The sequence below is a fragment of the Acomys russatus genome, chromosome 4 (genome assembly GCF_903995435.1).
Source record: "Acomys russatus chromosome 4, mAcoRus1.1, whole genome shotgun sequence".
NCBI classification, from domain to species: domain Eukaryota; kingdom Metazoa; phylum Chordata; class Mammalia; order Rodentia; family Muridae; genus Acomys; species Acomys russatus.
In genome coordinates, this window is record NC_067140.1 from 54,185,326 (window position 1) to 54,208,614 (window position 23,289).

At 43.3% G+C, this 23,289-nt stretch overlaps 1 pseudogene; it reads left to right on the top strand.

Annotated features, from left to right (window-relative positions):
* Positions 1 to 20,263: 20,263 nt before the first annotated feature.
* On the top strand, positions 20,264 to 20,895 carry LOC127188020 (60S ribosomal protein L19-like; annotated as a pseudogene).
* Positions 20,896 to 23,289: the final 2,394 nt, after the last annotated feature.

Consider the following 23,289-nt stretch of genomic DNA (forward strand, 5'->3'; position numbering starts at 1 on the left):
CCATAAGGCTCCTGGTAGAAGGAGGAGAACACAGTGAGAAAATTACCCAGCAGGCAGATTGTGCCAGTGTGAGATGGACCAGTGGTTCTCAACATCACAGCTGCCCCAAAGACTACTAAGGAGCCTGCTGCCAAGGCCATTTAGCATCCCCAGCACAGATGTGACTAATTCTTATTCTATCGCTGCATTTATGGGCAAAGGAGATTCTTATTCTATCTCTGCATTAATGGGCAAAGGAGAAAAAAGTTAGTCGTCTGTTTCAAGTACACTACATTAAAAACATATAAATACTTTTGTGATTTTCCACAAGGTTAGAATTTTTTTCATAACAAATTCACAAGATAGCATGGTTTTCTTGGCAGCTAATTTCTAAATCATGCAACTTTTCTTTGATAATTGGCTAAGAAAAACCCAGATTCTTTTATTCCAATCTTAATTGCTGACATTAACGCTCAGATCACATATAGTCAGATCATAAAGTCAATATATCTATATATGCATATATGTAGGTGCCATATATAAAGGGTTAAGAGGCTGCAGCAAACTTCAAGACGTTTCAGAGTTCTGAGGGGCTGATGCTGGGAAGCAAACTGGCGTTCAAAGTGAGTCTGTTTGTTTGAGAATAAGATACAAACCAAGTCTAGAATGATGATGATGATGATGATGGTGGTGGTGGTGGTGGTGGTGGTGGTGATAAAGGTGGTGGTGGTGATGATGATGATGGAAGTGATAATATAAAGTCAAGCTTCAGGGTCAGAGAGATGATGCAGAAGCAAGAAGTGGTGAAGGCTGTAAAGGTAACAGGCAGGATCATGTTCAGAGGAGTGGCTGCATGGGCAAATAGCAGTTCTAATAGGGCCACAGTAGCAGTGTGGACCAAGCTGAGCTGAAGTCCCTAGCATAGTCTGGAGTTCTATGACTGCTGGTACCTTGGCACACATGTCAGGTGGTCAGGTGACATGTCAGTGGGGGGCATCCCTGTCACCCAGGTGTCTACCTCTTCGTGGGGCTAACATGAGTGAGTTTGCAGTAAGTACTCAGGCCTGGTTTTCCTAACATGGCTATAGTAGTTAATGTGCTCCTACAGCACCAATGTACACTGGTCAGTTATAGGGTGGTGCCCATTCTGCTCTTTAGATCAAGCCATGGATGCATCTGTGCTGTGTAGGTAGCACTGACCAGGTGACTTTTTATATGTCTACCCAGGTGCAGAGTATTCCATATTCTCAAGATGGAGTCAAATACTGCTTATAAAATGAAGTAGCTACAGGCAAGATGTGGTCCTACACACACACACACACACACACACACACACACACACACACACACACACACAATCACTACTTTGACAATGTGGAGTAACTTAACTCCAGACAGAGCCTGATCTCATTTCCCCAGCACTGCGCATTTCTAGTTTGAACGCAAATGAAGCCTTTAGTCATTTCAGAAAATTCTGAAATTCATATTTTAACATGAACTCACTAGAAAAAAAAAAAAACAAAAACCAGGACTATTGTTGGCTAGTGAATCAGAGTATGGTTTGAGTCTGATTCATACTCTCTGTGATGAGCAGGGTTGCACTGGCCATCTCCCCAGGGTGTCCCATCATTAAACAAATGAGACTGTATAGGTTGCTGAGTAGATCTGAGCTTCAAGAGATAGCTATAGGCTCAGTGAAGATGAAGATGACTCCCATCCTCCTGTACAAGCCTCGTGTCCACCTGCAGCACAAAATACTGGTAAGATGGACAAAGGCAGCATGTCTCCAGGTCTGTTACAGTTAGGGTCTGAAATTCTCTTCTCTGAAAAGTTGACTTCGCAGAAAAGGCTCCCACAATGGCGCCAGTCTCAGCAATCTGGAACTCGGTAAGCATCCTACACCCTACTGTCCCTTGTGTGTCCATCCTCAGACCATCTTCCTCCCTTCTTCAAAAGAGTTACATAGGAAGTACCTCCTCCTCCACACAGTGCCCCCTACAGGCCTTTTCCTGACCATAAACCGTCTCCGATGTCCAGCATCTTCTTGAGCACGACTTTGTACGAAGAAAAAAGTCATTGCATGTATTCATTTCCATTAACAGACGGCCAGGGGCAGCACTCTGGGGATCTTTTATAAGCTCAGTGGAAGTATTTAATGACATCCTTCGTTACAAAATACTTTTCCAAGTCTGTTAGTTTAATCAACAAGCTTAGCTCATACTTCACTGTCAAGGCAGTGAGCTGGTCAAAAAGCCTTGAGCATGGACAGCCTTTACTAATGTGCTGCTGATGCTGCTGCGGTGACTTAAAGTTTCATTTGCTTTCCTTTGATTACAGCTTAATTTCTTTTCCACAGCTTTACTTACTTTAACACCAGCGTTGGTGATGCTTTGCATAGTGTCTAGCCTTCTCTGTATGAAAAAGCAAGCTATGTCCCTTTAGGACAGGATCTGCAACCATTTGGAAGCATTAGCACAGGGTTCACAATGTGGAAAGAGGATTATATGAAAAAAAAAATCTATCCAAATGGACAAAAATGAAGACAGTTCTTCTGAATAACAATAGGCTCATGGCCAAGAACTTGCTGGCCAATGTCCTCAGGAAAGCATATCATCTTTTTATCAGCCTGGTAGGAGGACCCATTGGTAACGGGGAGGGTCTTTTTCTCATTCAACACAGCTCATCTTTTGTATGTCCTCTATCCATACTATGCAAAACCACCAAGGCCTGTTCTGACAGGGACCGTCCTCAGGTACAATCCCAGCTACTGTTCATAGGTCAGGCAATGGTGCTGAAACGAGGCCTCCTGCCTGTAGAGGCTATTGTGAATGGTATCACTTCCTCCCGCCCTTAAGTATGAAAGGTGGAGGGAGAAAGAGATGGAGGAGACACAGAGAGACAGAGAGGATGACCTTCAGTAAGATGATCTGTGTATGTTCTATATGTCACCTAAGCAGGCCTTGTCCTTCAGTCTTGTTCAGTGTATATAGGAAGCCATATTGTTCCTGTCTTATTCATTTCAGCCTTCCTTGTCATTCCTAGAGAGAAGTTATATATAAGAAGCCCTAAGTTGCCTGATGCCTTAAGAATCTCAGGAGAGCTGAGTCTGCCTTCCCTTCCCCCAGGGCATCCTTGAGAGATTCTCTCAGCCATGCCTCTGGTGAGCACACAACCTCAGCAACACAACTCAGCCTTTCCCCCTCGCCTCGTGCAGGCTGCTAAAAGGCTAGCTGCACTGTAGTCTTCCTGGGTACAGTGATGATTCATTTTGGTTAACAGCTCAACTAGCTTGAGAGATGCCTAGAAAATAGGTGAAATATCAGTGTAGGTATGTCTGTGAGGATGTCTGAAGAGTGAGTAAAATGAGTGGGGGAAATGTGCGTGGGGGACACCATCTGTCAGTTGGAGGACCCAGATGGAGTAAATGGAGGAGACTGAGGCAGGAGGATTGTATGAGTTTAAGGGTATCCCAAGCTATTCAGTGAGTTCCAAACCAACCTGGGCTACAAAATAGTGCCTTGTGTCAAAACAAACAAACAAACAAAAAATAAATGTTAAAACCCTAAAATGTTAACAGCCTCATTCTTGTTGGAAGCCTGAGCAGCAGACACTCTGACCAGACAACAACCGGAAACAGCGGTCCTTTTAAAGTTCATCTTGCTTGTGTCCGTGGGAGAATGAAAACATAAAATCAAACAAGAACCAAAGTTTGGCAACATTTCCAGCCTTCAAGAGGACTAAATAAACATGAGTTTAGGTCAGAGGAAACAACAGCCATTTCAGGCCTGAGGGGTCAGCAAGAGAGAAGGTATCAACAGGGCTCCACTGCAATCCCGGGAGAGTTCCATAGGAGCCCAAACTTACAAACACTGCCCTTCCACCTTGGGGTGAGCAGCCAGTTAGGGCTGGGTAAATGTTTTGAAGGAAGGTAGGGATGGTAGAGGCGACAAAGCAGGGAGGTCCATATGTATGCTTCCATTCACCAGGTCCTCTTAGGAGCCATGCCACTGGTTAGTCTCCCCCACACCTAGGGCAGGTCTCTGATGGGTAAGCTCACCCTCCAGAGCACATCAGAGAGCATCCCACCAGGGCCTGGGACTCTGGGCGACAGACAGGCCATTGAGAAGCCGTCCAAAGGCAATGTGTGTCCCTCGTGGATTTGGCAAGCTCTGAAGGTTACATGTCAGCTTGCTCTAAAGACTGTAGCTTCCGCTGTGAACTTTAATTCCCCTTTCCTTCACTCCCTCCCACCACAGGCAGCAAAGAGCTAGGACAGTCTCCTATATCAAAGAATGCCTTTTGTTTAAAGAGTGGAAGCTACTCCTTCAATCCCTCTACCATAAATGGCTTAAGAAAGGGAAGGTGGGAAGGGGAGCACTGGAGTGTTTGCTGTGTTCCATTTCAAAGCCTGCTCTGTTTGCAGAGGGTTATCTTATGTCCACACAGGCTATTTGCCACAGGTCTGAAGTATGTGAAGTGAGCCTAGGTCCTTCAGGACCTCGGTGACAATATTCTGAGGAGGCTTGAGACCGTGTGTGTGTGTGTGTGTGTGTGTGTGTGTGTCTGTGGGTGTGTGTCTGTATGTGTGTGTCTGTGTGTGTGGTAGAAACGGGCCCATGAAGCCTCCAATCCTCCAATATTAAGACATGGTTCTCTAGTTTTGCTAAATTCTCAATGGGTGTACCCCTTTTCTGTCAGGATTTCCCCAACATGAGGAAAAGAAAGATGAATGCCCAATCATCTCTGGCCTCTGGGGAAAATGTTTTATAAAATGCATTCCCAGTGTGAAAGGTGTACTCAGATTTTTACTGTGGAAACACACAAATCTTTGAAACCTTTTTTTAACCCTGTAGAAGTTTCACACAGCTACTAGAAGTGATATTAGTCAGACCTGGAGGGAAGGAGGGGAAAGTGAGAGAAAGAAGGAGGAAAAGGAAGAAAGAAAGACCGCTCACTCTAATTCCGCTTTGTTTTCTTGGGCACGCCTACTTTTCCTAACAAAATGTTTCCAAACTACCTGCAAGCCAAGCTTCTGCCCTCCCTGGACAGCCCATCAGCAAGCGCTGGGACACAGGATTCCTCTGAGACTCCTTTAGCAGTAGGAAGAGCTTCTGTTTGGCAATAGCTTCTGTCTAAGCAAAAAGCTCACCAAAATGCTGACATATTTCAAATGAGATTATTATTATTATTAGTGATCCAAATGCCCAAATACTTGGGATCTAAGACAAGCAGACTGCACAAGGAGACCATCAAGGCCGGCGGATCTGAACCCGGGGGATCTGCACCAACTGACGCACCAACTGAGGACAATGCATGCAGAGAACCTAGACCCTCCTGTTGCAGGGAGGGGCCAGGGTCTGGGATTGCCTCTGACATGAACTCTGGTGCCTGAGACTTCCCCTTAGCAAGCGGCCTCACAGAGAAAGGGGATGCAGGCTGTCCTGATGGGACCTGATAGGCTGTTGCTAGATGTTGGGGGAGGAGCACCCCATCAGAGGACCAAGGGAGGGGAATAAGGCAGAATATAGAGGGAGAGGGGAACAGGAGGAGGGGGTAATAACCAGGATGTAATGTGAATACATTATGGAAAGTAATTTTTAAAAAAAGACAAGCAGAATGCAAAACCAAATCAACTTCCTTTCAAATGGCATTGAATTCAATTAGATCAGGGTTCTGTGTAGAGCAGGCTTTAATGAACTTGTATACAAGCAAGAGTCACCTGAAAGGAGGTCTTTAAAATTGTAATTTAAAATTACACCTTCCTATTGTGTAAACAGAAATAGCATTTGATCTCTCCATTTAGGGGTAACAGTCTTGCCATCCTAAAGTAGATACACAGGACACAGATGTAAAGTATGGCCATTATCCTGCATGAGATGCTCATTAGTGCCTGAGGCCCGAGTATCTTCCATCTTGTTGCTCCACTTCTGGAGCTTGCTGTCCTTCATTCAATCAAATAGCTTTAGAACGGCTGCATTCAGCGCAGTCAGGCAAAGGGTAAGGGAATGGGTGAGGCAGCAGAGGCTAACACTTGGTGATTTGGGCTTGTGTAGCTCCAAGATAAACTCACAAATGAACCACTGTATTGACCAGCACAGACCACAGGTGGGAATCTGGTGCTTGAAGGACTGTAATTAGAGGACAAATAGCTTTTCTTCTATAGCAAAGAAAGGCTGCTTCAGGATGAATAAGACTAGCCAATCATTTGTAGAAAAGTATAGAAACTGGGAGTTGAAATAAATTATCTGATGAGCAAACTTTTGTTTTTGGGAAAATATTCAAACAGAAAAAGAATCAGCCCGGTAACAGACTTCCTCAAACTTCTGTTTTTCTCAAAATTCATATAGTCCCTGGAATGTTCCAGATCAAAGGGCACGACCTTCCTACTAAACGTCAGTCTGTCTGATGTGGGCTGACAGCAATCACTTGATGTCCTGGGGTAAGTCTGTGACACAGAAAATGCCAGCACAGAGCCAAGCAACCAGGAAGTTCACTTCCAAAGCCCTCCACCAAGGGCCAAAGCACAGAGACTACCTCATCCAAAATTCCTTGAGAGCCTTATCCAAAGTGAAGTGAAAACAACAGGAAAGAGGTAGACAGACGTCCTCCCCTCAGCCCTGGGCCCAAAACCATCTACTCCAGATGAAAGAAGGGAAAAATGAATTCAGACACAGAGGATGAAGAAAGGTACAGGCTGCCCCCAGATTCTGTTCATCCCAAGCTTCCTTCAAGCTACTATTTGTCACTTTGAAGGTTCACCCATAAAGTTGTACACAAGCAATGCACAGGCTGTGCCAAAAAGAGGGAGAGAAGAAATACAAATACAGACTCCAAATATGAAGGTCATCTTTGCCAAAAGAAGTTGGTTTTTTTGTTTTGTTTTGTTTTTTGTTAAATTGTACACATGTGGCTGGTATAATCCTTATGACAGGGAAAGAATTTTGTTATTCATCTATTCCACATTGCCACTCACAGGCAGGCTCCTTTCACATTTCCTAGGCAGAGATCCCTCACCTACAGGAAGGAGGAGGGGAGGAGGATATCATAAAGTCTCTTCTTCACAGGCGGCATATGAACCTTGCTTTGTGCCACTGGCTGTGAGAATGGAAGATGCCGGTGAACAGCGCGCGATGGCCCCATGGCACTCAGCAGGTTTGAGCCTAGAGAAGGCCCTCCCTCCCAAGGGAACTAATGTACCTGTCAATCATGATCTGTGCTAAAGAGAGACAAGGTGGGCCCTTGACTAAATCCTGACATTTGGTTTCAGGTCTCCTCATTTCTTTCCGCATCTTTGGCCCTGTTCTCAGTCCCCTTCTCTGAGGAACCCCCAGACTGTGTATCAAGCACTTCGCCCACACCAACCACCCCTGTCAGTACTGTCTGGGTCTAGACTTCCTTCAGCATCCCTGCTACTAAAATGTGCCCTCTGTGTGTTTCCTGTTACCACAGGAAAATGATCAGTGTTCAAAAGGAGCTGATGAAACATTTCCTTGAATAGTTCTTGGATAAAAGAGGAAGACAATTCTGCAGTCTCAGGGTTTTTAAAGAAAAAAAAAAAAAAACGACTTTTGAAAAAAAAAAAGTTCATATAAAAATTTAGAGAACACTTGTCCTCTTGTACGTGTCTGAAATATTAAATAAGAGCTTTGGATATCTGAAAAAATCATAAGGACTCATAGTATTAACTAACTACTAATTGACCTTAAAATCTATAATACACATGAGTTGTATACATACCTTGGCTGGCAATGATCCCTCCAAGAGCCAAAGACCACCTAACAAAAACCCCAACACCAGGCTTGAGAAGCCCTCTTTAGGGCTGTCCAAGAAACTCCCAAGCCCACAGCCTATTGCGGCCTATTGCCCTTGGTTACCCCCCACCTCCCCAGAAGTGGAAGGTAAGTCCCTATTTCTGAAGGCACCACACACTTCTGACACAGGGCCCAGAGGCCCCTGAGCAGGAACTAACCAGAAAGCCTCTTTTGAGGACTAGATTTCATGGCACCAGAAGTTTGCTGTTCTTGTAGAGGACCTGAGCTCAGTTCTTAGAACCCACGTGGTGGTGGATAACAACCTCCTGGGAATCTAATGGCCTCTTCTGCCCTTTGTGGGCACTGCACATGTGCATGCAGATACATACATACATACATACATACATACATACATACATACATACATACGTACATACGTACATACGTACATACGTACATACGTACATACATACATATGTAATATGAGGTAACTATGAAAAATAATTATAATCATGTAACCTGTGATTGCACTATTAAAGCAATGTGGTACTGAGACAGTAGGCAAGCTGTACTGTCTTTATTCTCAAAGGGGTCTTAAAATAAATTTAACAATAGAAATCCTTGATTAAAATGTCATGCTGGTTATAATAAAAAATTGTGAATCCATACTGCTATAGGATCACAGCAAGGGGCTTTCCACTCTCCCTTGTAGCCCCCTTAGCTGGTCTGTAGCTCTGGAGAGGCCCCAGTGGTAGTGAGGCATGCTTTGACTCACCAAACCAGCCAGAGAGCATGCATGGTGGTAGAAAGAGCTACAGTTCCTATGAGGACCCTGAGTCAGCTTGAGCTGTGATGAGAGGTGTGACCACATTATGAAGGGGTCTTGATGTTTGCGAGATGCAAGGGGTCCAAGTATTTTCCCTGAGGAAAGCAAGGATGCCCAGAATCTATGCTCAGAAGTGATGACCTGCTTTGCAAGTGATGTAAGGTCACAAACAGAGCTGAAAGCCACTGTTTGTAAGCTGTGGGCTGCTGCTGAAGCAAGGAGGTTATGTAACGCCGGCTTTGTTTTGGAAAAGACATTGTGGCAGCCGTGTGGATATGTACTCGAAATGATGGAATCAAATGAGCCTCAGAAAGAATGCACCAAAGGCATGCTACCCAAAGGCAACACCGCAAGCTAACGGCAGAGCATCCCAGGCACATGGAGTTCCCCAGGCCAACCTGGTACCCTTTTCCCTAGAAGACGAGACGTCCAAAGGCTGGAAGACAGGATCTAAAGTATATTTCATCATCCCCCAAAGTGACCAAGTCTCCATCCTCATGGCTGTAGACGCGAGACAGACCCTGTCCGCCTTTCACTGCAGATAATGAGGAACACTGAGCTGCCTGAGTCTTTTGTCAGGACAAATCATGGCTACAAGGGATTTAGCGTGACAGGCTACAACAAAATGTGCATAGCTACACAGTTTGGTGAAAGAAACAAGGTTTCTTATTGTTGTTAACTCTGGATTTTCTATCTATACTCATAGAATGAATGGGCTACATTGGTTTGAATTTTTAAACTTGGATTGTTGTTTTTTGTTTGCTATCCAAGAAACCTGAAGCCTGAGTCATTCCATCAAAATGTGTGTGTGGAATGTGTGTACATGTGTGCATGCATGTGTGTATGTATGTGTATATGTGTATTGTGTGTGTACATACACTGTCCATTTGTGTGTGTATATATGTGTGTATGTATGTGTATATGTGTATTGTGTGTATATGTATTGCGTATGTGTGTATATGTGTGTGTATGTGTGGGCGCTTGTGTGTGTGTGTGTGTGTGTCTGTGTGTCTGTGTGTATTATGCACCACTGGGATTCCTTATGTGATCAGGAAGTCCTTTAGCAATCCCACAGATAATCTCCATTCCTTACCTACAGATGGTAAGGACTTGGGACCAGCAATTTCTATCCTATTTACCACAGGTTACATAATCAATACCTGAGGGAGGTTTCACAATATTGGGGAGGCAGGCTCTTTCCACTTGTTTTTAACTTTCATACAAACAAGTCTGGAATATTACCCTAAAAGGAAACAATATCATGCTGACAGCCTTGATATCACTTTCCTTGCCTACACCCAGGATTCTGTCATTAGCTAGGAAAATGTCAGTTGATGCCTTACTTTCAGAAGATTAGCAGGAGAAAAGGAATAAAGGGAAGAACAGAGGGGAAAGGGGACAGGACATACCACCTCTTCTGACACCTCCCCTCTATATGCAATACTCTAGAATTAAGAATTTTCCCCCTAAATGGTACTGATGGCAACAAGTAAAGAAGCACATCATGTGATCCTAGATCTGGGACCAAATTGGATCCCCAGACTCAGACTCTTATCTCAGAGTGATGGTTAAAAACTTTACCATGAGGTTATGTGGTTTGTGCTAACATAGGTCTGGGGCAAAATGACAGGCACTTCAAACACTCCTTTAATCCCCAGGACCGAGAGTCTAGACCTATAATATCACAGTCTAGGGGCCCCATAGAAACTTTATAGCTCAAAAGCATAGGATGGCAGGGTTTCTGAGCATGTGGAAGGCAAAGCCAATAACAGTAGCATGGGAAATATGAGACAGGACCAACCAAGGCTCCTGTACCCTGCTGCACCCCAGTGAGAGTCCTGGTTCACTCATTTTCTTCCTTAGTGTTCTCTGAGGGCTAAAGTTGACACTTGTTCTTTTGTAGATGGTCTGGTGTGTGTGTGTGTGTGTGTGTGTGTGTGTGTGTGTGTGTGTGTGTGTGTAAGCCTCAGTGATTTTTAGAACAGCTTATACAGATGGGGAAAATTGAATAATGTCTTTCCACTTTTAAAACCACTTTATGAGGCAGAACACTTGTCACACTGGTACAATTTTTATTCTCCCTCACAGTTGGACTCCCTTATATTGGTTCTATGCTCTTCCACATGGTTTCTTAGTAATGCAATGTTATAGACATGAGCAGGAAAAAAAAACCCTGTAGATTCTATTTATGACCTCACCTCCACAGAATCTAAAATAACACATGTAGCTTTTATGTAGCTTTATTTCTCACTTGTACAATGAGAGAACACAATGCACATAAAATATGAATCACCTTAGTGTCTGGCATCTGGAAATTATATGAGAAACTGTAAGTGTTGTGAATTTACATCAATGACTTTGGAGTTATAATGGCTACAAAAATCATCTAGAGCACTGATTCTCAGTCTGTGAGTGGAGAACCCTTTAGGGTCACATCTCAGATATCCTGCCCATCAGATATTTACACTAAGACTCATAATGGTAGAAAATTACAGTTAGGAGGTAGCATTGAAATAATTTTATATTGGAGCGGTCACCACACATGAGGAACTGTATTAAAGATTAACAAAGATTAAGAATGTTGAGAACCTCTGACCTGGAACTTGATGAAATTCAGGTTCTCCAATCTTGCATCCATACACTATGGCTCTTTAGGAAAGAAAAGGGACTCAGGACTTTTCCTGTAGCATCACATGGTCCAGGCTGTCTATAGATTACTGTGGAATCACAGTTCTGATTCCTATACAAATACCTCTTGCATTGTTACTTTTCTGACACTGTTATAAAACACCATAGCCAAAGAGACCTATGAAAGAACATTTATTATGAATTACGGTTCCCAAAGGTTAGGTCTAGCATGATAGGGCATATGGCAGCAAGCCACAGGCATGGCAGCCAGAGCAAGAGACCAAGAGTTCACATCCTCAAACACAAGCAAAACACAGAAAGAGGAAACCAGAAGAAGCACAAGCCTTTAAACTCGAAGCTCATGTCAAGTGACATACCTCCCCCGGCACAGCCACACCTCCTGGCCCTCCCCAGACAGCATTATCAACATTTAACAAATAATGTTAAAAAATAAATTTATCATTGGCCAGCCAACCTATTGTATGTAGATAGTACCTAAGGAATGGCATCCAATGATCCAAGGTTGACCTCTGGTCTGCACACTTATGCACACACATACACACACACAGAGGGGGGGGAGGGAGGGAGATTCCTTGCAATGGTAGAACCCATTTGTAAAAGGCGTAAAATGCTAAACACAAGACATGAGACCTATTAATAAAATTGTATCTCAGCAGTTAGTATAGGAGTTGGACACATGACCTTGGTTTGATTAGCATCCCATGACAGTAAAGCAAAGCCAAACACAGATTATGGGAAGAAAACAATATGACTTGGGACTGTGCTGATAGGCTCTGAAACTCTGCAGCATGGGCAAGCGGACATAAGAAGGAATTTCTAATACTTTTAGTGACTAGAAGCCTTACCAGTGAGATCACACACACACACACACACACACACACACCACAATTCAGCAGTGATAGGGGTTGAGGGACTCTGTCCCTCTTGTCTCATCATTTTATTCTTCTTAGTCCCAGGATTCTTTAAAAGAAGTTGAACAAAATAACCACTAAACAAGTGTTTTGTTTAGTTTTCAGTGGGTTTTAGTTTGATTTGGATTTCAATGTTGGGCATCAAGGATCCAACCTAAAGCCTTGTGCATATGTACATACTAGACAGGAAACAAAAGAGGATTATTAACTCTACACGGTGAGTCAAATGAGGCCTTGAAATCCCTGCCTCCACTTCTCTGGAATCTGGAATTACAAGTCTGAGCCTCCAGGCCCTACTTGCTTGTGGGGAGGGGGTTCAAGTGGCACTATGATCGATTCAGTGTCTGACTCTGGCCTTTCTGTCCCCCTATGCCAGCCACAACTTGAACAACTCTAAATAAGTACTGAACTTGACAGAGGCCCAGAGCTGGCAGTTTCTTCAGCTCCTCTTTCTCCCCTGTCCCCAGGTTCTTCACTCAGTCTGTTAGAAATTTTGGATTGTGAGTCCGAGGTTATGCACAGTTAGAAAAGTAAGTAAGTAAGAAAGTACTCATTTCTGGTTTCCTGGAACTTCGTGAGTAGCCGTATCTGCAGGCCCATGTGATTAAAAAGGCCTTTGGGTAAGCCCACCATACACGCATGCTCCAAAACAAAGCCCCAACCCTACTTACTCCTGACTCTAGATGTGGTACTTTCTTCCTTTTTAGAGACAAAGCACTCACACAGCTTGGTAGTGTGCACTCTTTTCACCATCCATCAGCCAAAACACATTTCCTCTGACACCAGCACATGTGACAACAGTTCTCGCAAGCTCCCTTTGGGGAACGTTGGAGTCATGGAACCATAAAGTATCTTCTTTCTGTTCTTTCTCCACATCAACAGTCATCTGACATAGTATGTGAGTGCCATGGGGCACTAACTGCATTGAATTCCAGGATAAGGGTTTCCAAGCCTCTGGGCTTAAGAAGGGCTGGACCACTCTTTCTGGGACTGTTAAACACGTTATTTATTTAGTGATTCATGTGAATCCCCCAAGAATTATGTGAGGCCAATCTAAAAGTCCCTAAAAGGTACCCAAATTCTTGACTGTGATAAGGGGGGAGGTTCTTAGTTCATGGCTCCTTCTGCCCTTCACACTTCTTTTTATTTCCTCAGTATATAAACTTCATTTCATTTTCTGGGAGAGGCAGAAAGCCTTGGACAGAATTATCTCAAAGAACACATGGTCTGCATATCACTATGAAAGGCCAGGATCTGCTTCTCTGGGAGACCAGAGATCTATTTACTTTTCTAACTGTGCATAACCTCGGACTCACAATCCAAAATTTCTAACAGACTCCAGTCAGGAAGCCAGAGGAAAGGATGGTGGAGGCAGACGTCACCTCCCGCTGTCATTTTTTTTTTTTAATTCCCGAAGAAACATTGTAAAGGAGGTATATCATTTAATTGTATTATTCTTCAAGTTTTTGTACATGTTATGTTGTACAGTGTGTCATTTATGACATATGGGGTACAGAATTGGGATCAAGGTACGTAAGGACTGTTGACTTCATAACATTCATGATATTTCAGGGCAGGCATCTGGCTGATGTCTCTTCAGAGATGGCTGGCAAAGGTTTCTAACAATGGCAGGCTTTGCTTCATTCCTTCTAGTACCAGAACCCACTGTCTTTTAAGAAGACCAGCAGACCTTCCACATGCATTTCTGCTGATAGCTAAGGACCAAAACTGGCCACTAGGGGCTCCAGAAAATGGGTTTGTCTTGTAAGGGACTGTAACTCCAGTGAAAATCCATGGTTTTGTTGCCAAAGATGAAGAGAATGGATAGTAGAAGATTACTAACAGGTACCACTATTATATTTTCAAATTACAAAGAACACTAGGATAAGAAACAAGGATGGCCAAATGCTGACAGCAGGTCAGAGAGCATGATGGATGCTCTGCTGAAAACTTGAGGGGCTAAAACAGGAATCAGAGGCAATGTCAGAGGAGAGTGAGAGCGGGGAGAGAACCTGGAACTGAACACAGACTCATTTATCCAGGTGCACTGACTTAGGCGTAAAATCCCAGAACTCGGGCAGCTGAAACTAAAGTTCCCGGTCACTCTGTGCTACACAGTGAACGTCAGTGTAGCCATAGCTTCAAAGTGAGTCCACATGTAAACACTTCCCAACACAGACATAAAAATATTATCTAGAACCTTCTAGATATTGAAGCCCAAGCCTATAGGAATTAAAACGGATAATAACAGTACAGAAAGTAGGCAGCTCAGAATAGACCCCAGAAGCAATATCAGGCGTATGTGTGAGGAAGGGTGGGTTATCCAATACTTTGATAACAAAGGGCTATTCCATTTGGGGTAATACAGATCAGTAGCTTCTTCTCCTAGCTTAAGTATTCTAGGAACAGACCCTGAAGGAAGGCTTATGTGTTCAAGTCCACCAGGAGCTTTGACTTCAGGCAAATTCAAGTGGAAGAAAAGAGAAGTGAGGCCAGGATGATACAAAGGTGCCACAGGTAATCATGACAAAGTTACACACACACACACACCATATCACCACCATACCATACCACACACACACCACATATACACACAAACACACACACACATACACACACACCACCACCACCCCACCACCACCACATCATACATACACACACAAACACACAAACACACATACATACCACATACACACAAACACATACATACACACAGTATGAAAGTAGCGTCTCTGAGCACTTTGAAGATCTCACAGAAAGAGAGTCAGGATGTTGCCTGCCTTCCATCTTCTATTGCCCCCAAATCATCATCCACACTACAAGGGTTACCTGTCCTTACTTCTAGGCTGTGTTCTCAAGCCAAATCTACAACTGCTAAAGATGCCAGCTACATTCTTTCCTATATTCAGAGATGAAGGAGTGCCCAGAGAAGTGGGCTTCCAGTGAGAGCCTTGCAGACAGCCTGAACACCAGTATGACAGCCAGCCAAGGTAGGGAAGTGGTAGGTTCTCAGGAAGGCAGGGCCGAGTGAACCCAGGAATCCTGGGAGTTGGAATCAATACCCAGGTGCACAGTCTACACAGAACCAAATGCTAGACAGAGTGAATGTGTCAGGGTTATGAGATGGTAAGAGAGAAGGCCCTACATACTCTTCTGTGAAGAAAAAGGCTCTTCTAAGTGTGACACAGATCTAAAATCATTAAAGACTTTTTTTTTTTCAGTTCGCAGATTTGACTAAAATGTCTTCCTGGGAAAAGACATAGGTATACCTGCAACTGTAACACAGCACACAGAAAACATAGGCAATATCTGCATCAGGTAAAAGGAATTAAAGATACACAGGAGCCCCTATAAAATCAGTGAGGGAGGCTATGTGCAAGGCTGGTGATCCTTAAAAGCCAGGCCTCAGTCTACCAGATAACCATTTCTACGGTGGCCAGACTCCTGAAGGGAACTCAAACTGGCCAGCCTCATTCAGAGCCCAAATCCTGGCTACCTTTGGGGAAAGAAATCTCAGAAGAATGTGCCAGAATCAGCCGTGCTTTGATGTTCCTAGCCAACAGTGAAGGGCAGTGTTCTTGAGGGCAGTATCTCTGGGTCTCCTGCTTGCCCGGCATTATCTTGTTTTCAGAGAGACATACACGGCACCATCTGAGGACGTACTCTGTGGCCTTTACATTTGATGTGCTCTGAGTTTGTTAATTTTGACTTCTGTGTACCTTGATGAAAGTCTACTGTAAGGCTTTATTGATCCACTTTTTTTTTAATGCTACCAAGAGTGAGTGTGTGTACCTGTAACTCTAACACTTGAGAAATGGATGGTTGTCCTCAGCTACATAAGACTCTATCTCAAAATAACAGAAAGGAGGGGAGGGGGTACTGTTTTCTTTCTTTCTTTTTTTTAAAAAACATGGTAAAACAGTATTAAGCCACAGTAAAACAAAATCTTATATTTGGGGCATTTTTAAAGCATTTTCTTAGCTATTATTTAATATGACCATCATATGAATATTATAAAAGCAGTGCAGTTTTCTTTATGTCCATTTGAAACACAGATTTAAAAAAAAAAACAGATCTAATGTCTAAAATCCAATGACTAGAAAAACTACAGCTAAATTTTTAGAGCTCACTGGATGGTCGGATTTCATTGGTGGGTTGGAAACGATGACTTGTTTTCAAAATCTGTATCTTTCTAGAAATTCATAACAGAGTGTGGCAGCTTCAAGAAAACAAAGTTGTTTGCATTCAACTTCCCATTAAAACGGCAATGGCTAACTGGCTGGATGCACTAAGGGAAGCTAGAATTTGCATCGAATGCCAAGGAGCCCAGCCCTCTTCCTTTATAATATGAATTTGTTCCAGGGAATGAGTTCTGGGTACTAATTTCCATGGTCATTTTTTGCTTCATCCCTAAATTGGTTTGAGGAAAGCAGAGATGCTCCTAGGGCAGACCATCCTCAGCTTCTACTGAAACCCAGCTGCAGGGACAGGCAGCAGCATCTGATGCTTCTTACCAGGCACCGGGCAAAGGAGGCTCCTCTGCCAAGCCCCCGGCACCAGGCGCTGTTGAATCTCTTGGTAGGATTCAAAATCCATCCAGGCTAGACATGTTTGCATTCCAATTTTGGCCATAACTGATAAAAGGAGAAATAAATGAGAAAGCCAGAATTGTGAAAAGAATGTAACACTTCTGAAAGCTTTGGACTTGATTTCTACATAAGGCAGTAACTCAAAAACTCAAGTGAAATACTGCTTGAGCTGTTTCATCTGTATTTGACTTGAGCTGGGTCCAGGAGGCCCGAGTTCCAATAGCAAGAACCAAAGAAAGTTTCCCTGTAGGTTTCTCTCACTAAAATGGCAGAGGCATTCACTGGGTTTCCTTACCCACTTACCCCAAGGACCTAGAATCTTGCTCAACCAATGACTTAGGAGATAAGAATGCTGGTGGCCCGATAATTTGTTCTGATCTCACTTAGACTCAGAGTGAACAGAAGCTTAGACCTCATGTGCTGGCATCAGTAAATGGTTATTTTGGGGAGTCTAGTCCCCAACAGGCTTCTCCATTATGAGAGAAATCCATTGAATTGTGCCAAATGCCGCCATTTTTTTTTCTTTTTTTTTTTTGCATGTGTGGTGTGCATTTGTTGTACATGAATGTACGAATGTGATGTGTTGTGCTGCATACATGTGAATGTGCGAGCTCACATGCCCACGGACGGGTATTTGTGAGGAGGCCAGAAGAGGATGTCAAGTGTTTTCCTCTATCACGGTCCACCTTATTTCTTCAAGTCAGGCTGTCTTGCTCCTTTGGCTAAGTTGACTTGCCAGCAAAATACCATGTTCTGGCAGTTTTCACCCCACCCCACCCCCTTGGTAGCATGTGCACCATGCTCATTTTTTTTCTACATAGCCATGCTGGAGATCTGCACGTTGGCCCTTATGCTCATAGAGCAATTGTTCTTACCCACTGAGCCACCTTCCCAGCCGGCCTCTGATATTTTCTTAGCACTTGTCTGTGAAGATTAAGACATGTACCTCTTTTTTTTTTTTTTTTTTGATGAAAGCTTTATGCTTTGGGTTTTTTTCTTTTTTCCTTCCTAAATCTAGTATAAGAACAAAACATCTCACAGATCACATTTCTTAAACAATCAAAGAAACTAATTTAGAGAAGTGAGGCAAAAATTAAGAACCTCTTAGAAAACAAACTAACTTGAAACTTAGAAGGAGAAGTTGAAGAAATATGGCTCTGAGTGATGGGAAATGTAAAAGAAACAGGTGTAGGGATACAGAGAACAGACCCAATAGGCAAAAATCAGCCTCGGTGGTCACTCTGCTCAACGTTGGAACATAACAGAAGGGTGAAGGAAGTGTGAGGCGCCCCCGACAGAGTTACGCCAATACCGTAAATCATGAAGGAACACATATTCCAAACGAAATGATGCTTCCCGGCCTATTGAAGAGTAGACGCTGGGCAGCTGCGCCCCTTACAACAGCCTTCAGCAACCCAGCGAGCCGAAAGGCCATACTCTACACCTGGAAAAGCAAATCCCAACAAAAGCATGTTCTCTACTCAAACGACAATGTGTAAGCGCCACCCGTGAAAGTGAACAGTGGCAGTGGCAACAGGTTAGGGGGCATCTGGGAAAGTCTTTAGGGAGCCAAGTAAGTAAAGAGAGTCTGTCAATCAAAGTTTGTGTGCAACTTCTCAGAATGAGTGTTGCACTGGGGGCATGTCTCCTGCCTGTGCGGTGCAAGAGTTGTAGAAGGAGCAAGCAAAAGCCCCTGTTTAGACATCCGAGCAGGACTGACAACAGAAATAGATTTGTCGTGCCCAGGCTTATGAGCTTTTCCTTGCACTTAGAGTCTTTGGTCAATTAATAATAGAGGAAGCCCCTTCTTCACATAACAACCTGAAACCAGAAAACGGCTGTGCAAGCTGACCATGTGGAGAGGCCTAAATAACCACAGTGATTCCCTTGCCTTAAAAATTTGTATTGAAACATTAAAAATTATCTAACCATTGATTTTTAAATGTGTAGATAGTTGAAAAGCTAATATCTGTTCAGTTTCTATGTCATTTAAAACTTAAAAACATTAAAAATTAAAATATTTTCTTTCTTTGCAAAACCTTAAGAGTGGTTTTAACTGGGCTCGCCTTGTTCTCATAGCGTAAGCATGAAAAGAGCATCTCTTCTAAGCTTTGACAAATTGTCATTCCAAATTTGAGTCACCTTCTAGCTTTCTTTCGTACTTTCAGTCTTATGAAATATCTCCAAGAGTTCCTTTAACATAAAGGCGTGTGTGTGTGTGTGTGTGTGTGTGTACACGCGTGCGCGTGCTGATATCACTTCCCCTGATCACTTTCAGCATCTCCAATCATGACCACTTCCCTCTCTTTACACTGTGAGTCCATCGTCACTGAACTCCCAGCTGACTTTTTGGGGCATCTCAAAGGGCAGGGTGTGACTCCCATTTGTGTCAGTCACAGTAAGTCATTTATCTCAATCTTAAAATTCTCTTTTCTTTTTCCAGTAAGTAAAAGACTGCCTCTCCACAGAAGACTGTAACTAACAGAAAGGCGTGAAGGGACTAGCCAGAGGTCCTGTCTGGTGTTCTAGCACTTTATCTAAGAGTGCTAGAAACTAATTGTGGATGCTAGAAAGTATCTTGCTTAGAGTGGTCCTGGGGAGCTGGGGAAAAACCCTCAAGATGGAGTGGCTAGAAGCTACTTATCTACACTTGGACTATGCTGGCTGACACTAGTTTGGCATCTGCAGCCCTCTTAATCCGTAATGGATAGCATGTGGGGCTCAGAAGTTATTTTCAAAAAGCACAGAATTCTTGTGCTTTAGTGTATAGATCTGAGGAAAATACTTTTTAAGTGAAATTGAACCAAACATCTGTCTGGCTCCCACTTGAAGAGTACAGAGTGTACTGTACAGACTAATCAAACTCCACACCGCTGCCGTGACCTTGTCATTTCCTAACAGCATGCCCCTCCCAGAGTTGTCAGTTCCTGGAAACTCATCTGTGACCGTTCTCTATGCTACTCAGAACAGAATGGAAGCTTCACGGAGTGTATTAGACTCAGAGCATGAGAAAGCATGAGGCATATGTACACATTCCACGTCATGCCTTTCTCAAACACTCCCATGCACATGTACAAATCTGAAACAAGAGGAAGTCAAGATCTGGCTCATTGCTCAAGTTTCACACCATGCATTGAATTAAATTAATTCTTTTATCTTCACATTCTTAGAAGCACATAACAAATTTCATCTGATGAAAGAGATTATTATTCTAATTTTGCAGAGAACAAAGGTGATCTAGTGACCCAATGGGACACAAAACAAAAACAACAATCCTTACCCTATGCACCTACTATTATACACAATCTGTAAGAGAAACCATAAAAGCTACACTAGCTTCTTAAGGATGTGCTGTCATCACACTCTATGGTATGTGTATCTGTGCGTATGTACATGGGCACATGTGTGAGATGTAGAGATGCTCCCAAGTGAAGCCTGTAGACTCAGCAAGGGTGTGGAGATGGTGCGTGATGTGTTCCAGTGAGTGGTAGTCACCAAGATGAAAGACAGTGGGCAGTGGTAGGATTTACAGCTGGGACAAGCAACTGTTTTATAGGGGAATCTCTGATCTCAAAAATAGATTCCATTCACTCACTGCTGTGTCCGCAGCCATGAGTATGCTCAGGCTACAGAACCAGCTTTCCTCTAGTGTCCTCTGCTGTGGTACAAAGGTCTGGTTGGACCCCAATGGGACCAATGACATTACCAATGCCAATTCCTGTCAGCAGATCCGGAAGATGATCAAAGATGGTTGATCATCCATAAGTCTGTGATTGTCCATTCCCGACCTTGATACCAGAAAAAACATCTTGGCTTGACAGAAGGGCAGGAATGTGGGTATAGGGGAGAAGAAGGGTACTGCCAATGCTCAAATGCCTAAAACAATAACCTGGATGAAAAGGTTGAGAGTCCTACACTGGCTTCTCGGGAGATACAGTGAAGCTAAGATTAACTGCCGTAAGTATCACAGCCTGCACCTGAAAGGTCAAAGGGAACATGTTCAAAAACAAATGGATTCACATGGAGCTCATCTGCAAGCTGAAGACAGACAAGGCTGCAAGAAGCTCCTGGCTAGCCAAGCACACAGGTCTAAGACCAAGGAGGCACGAAAGCACTAGGAGGAGCATCTCCAGGCCAAGAAGGAGGTGATAAGCAAGTCTTTGTCCGAGGAAGAAGAGACCAAGAAATAAAACTTCTCTCATGTTTACACATAGTGGCCTCATTAAAAGCCTTTGTCTTCTGACCTTTTTTTTTTTTTTTTTTTTTTTTAGCAAAAAAAGAAGAAGTAGGAGAGAGAGGAGGAGGAGGGAAGGAACAAATGAACAAAGGAATACATTCTATAAGTGAAGGTGTAGGTAATGAGACCTGTGTCTTCAGAGTTTGAATGCTAAGTGCCATTAAATCCCTACTTCTTATTTTAAAAGCACCAACCTATAGCAGTAAAGCATGCATTTGGGGTTATTTTGATAGTGGTAATTATGGTCATGGGGAGAGGGGTCAGTGTTAGTGGTGAATAAGGTTGTGATGGTGATAGTTGAAGCTGTGGTCATGGTTGTGGTGGTGGAGGTCATGGTAGATAGCGGTGCCAGTCGTAACCATGCTCATGGTGGCTGTGGTCGTGATTGTAGCTGGGATGGTCATGGTCTTAGTAGTAGAAGTGGTTCTTGTTGTGATGGCGCTCATGCTTATGGTGGTGGGTGGGTGTGGTTGTGGCTATGGTTGTGATAGCGTTGGCATTGTAGTAATGACAGTATTAGTATTGTGGTGGTGGTGGTGGTGGTGGTGGTAGTTGCACTTGTCACAGTGCTGGTGGCTATAGTGTTCGTGGAAGTAGTGGTGATGATGGTGTTTGTGGTAGCCATGGTGGTAATGGTGTTTATAGTGGTAATAAATGGTGGCAGTAGTGATGGAGGCGGTGGTACTAGTGGTAACTGCGGTTATAGTGGTCATGATGGTAATGGTGGCTTTGGTTTGGATTAGGCTTTTGACTGTCTTTTCTAGAAGAGGATATGATTCTGATACTCTCTTGCAACCCACAATAACTCAACCTTGTCCCAGAGTAGGAAAGAGAGATGTAGGGAAGGTAAAGAACTCCAACATGGTCATACAACCTACTGGAACCCAAGTAAGTCTAAGGCTAGACCCCGTTCTCTCTCTGGCATATGTTTACTCCTTGCCTATTTTTTTAAGAATGAAAGAAGAAGCCATAAGCTCTTACAAAATGCTTAAAATCTGCTGTTCTAAGGCCTGGTGGCCCAATGTTGGCTTCTCTTGACAGACACAACTTTTCCTCGCTGAACTACTAGCAGAGAAGAAAGCCATGGAGAACCACCCAAGCTTTGGAGGGCTTCCAGAAGCTTTTCAGACCTTCTGGCTAGGAACTATGGGTCCTGTTCTTCACAAGAGAGGTCATGCCAGAACACTTGTTCCAAGCTTCATTATAAAACTGATTTGTCCATTTCTACTCAATTGCTCTTCCCCAGTACACAGCCCTTTCCAGTCCTGAGTCAAATTTTTGGGCTTCTGCACCCTAGAAGGTAACCAGGCTCTCCCTACTGCCTGACTGCAGCAAGGGCTTAGCTAACGTCGGTGGAATATGCAGTAGCAAGTGGAATGTCCCTTGTGGCCCTGAGCTCCTTTTTTGGCTCTGTAATAAGCTGGGTTCCAGTCAAAAGTGACCTGTCTTTTCTCTGTTTTTCTTTTTCTCTCTTTCATTTTGGCTTTGGTTTGTTTTGGTTTGGTTTTTTGCTATTTTTTAGAGTTTAATTTTAAACCTACACACAGTAAAATTAATTCTTTTTTGGTGGAAGTTTCTGACTTGATAGATGCTTCATCATGAAAGCACCATGGTGCTTTTCTGGAACTTCATCTGTCTCATTCTCAACACATCTCCCAGCAACTGATGGTTCTCTGACTCCGTAACTTGGCTTGTGCTCCAATGTCATTAAGATAAACATATATACATATATATATATATACATACATACATACATACATAGCCTTTCCGGTCTGGTTACCTAGCACACAGAAATACATGAACAAGCCATCATTGAAAAACATTTGAGGGAGAGGAAGGGAGGGTGAGACTATGACCAGGATGTAAAGTGAATAAATAAATTAATTAATTAAATTTAAAAAGAAAAAGAAAAACATTTGAACGTGCATTATAAAATGATTGCGAATAATATCTACAACCATTTGCATGCAAATTTGCTACAAACATTTTTGTTTCTGTTTGGTTAGGATTGATAGATCCTGTGCTAAGAGTTTGTTTCATGTAAGAAACTCCCAAAATTGCTTTTCAAGGTAACTGCAGCACTGTGTACTTCCATCAACAGAATATGGAAGTCCATATGGCCCCATTCTCACTGGCACCTTGCATGTTCAAGGCTTCTCTCGTCTCTCTCAGTCTTTCCCTGAACTTAATTCCTCTTCTGAATCTGCTCATCTAAAGAAGCCCCTACTAAAAGGCAGAGGGCACATGTGGATTGCACCCAGATCTACATGGAACCTGGAGTCTTGACAGGTTCCCAGCTGTGAGGAACATGAGAGATGCCCATCCAACCTTGGCCAAAAAGAGTCAA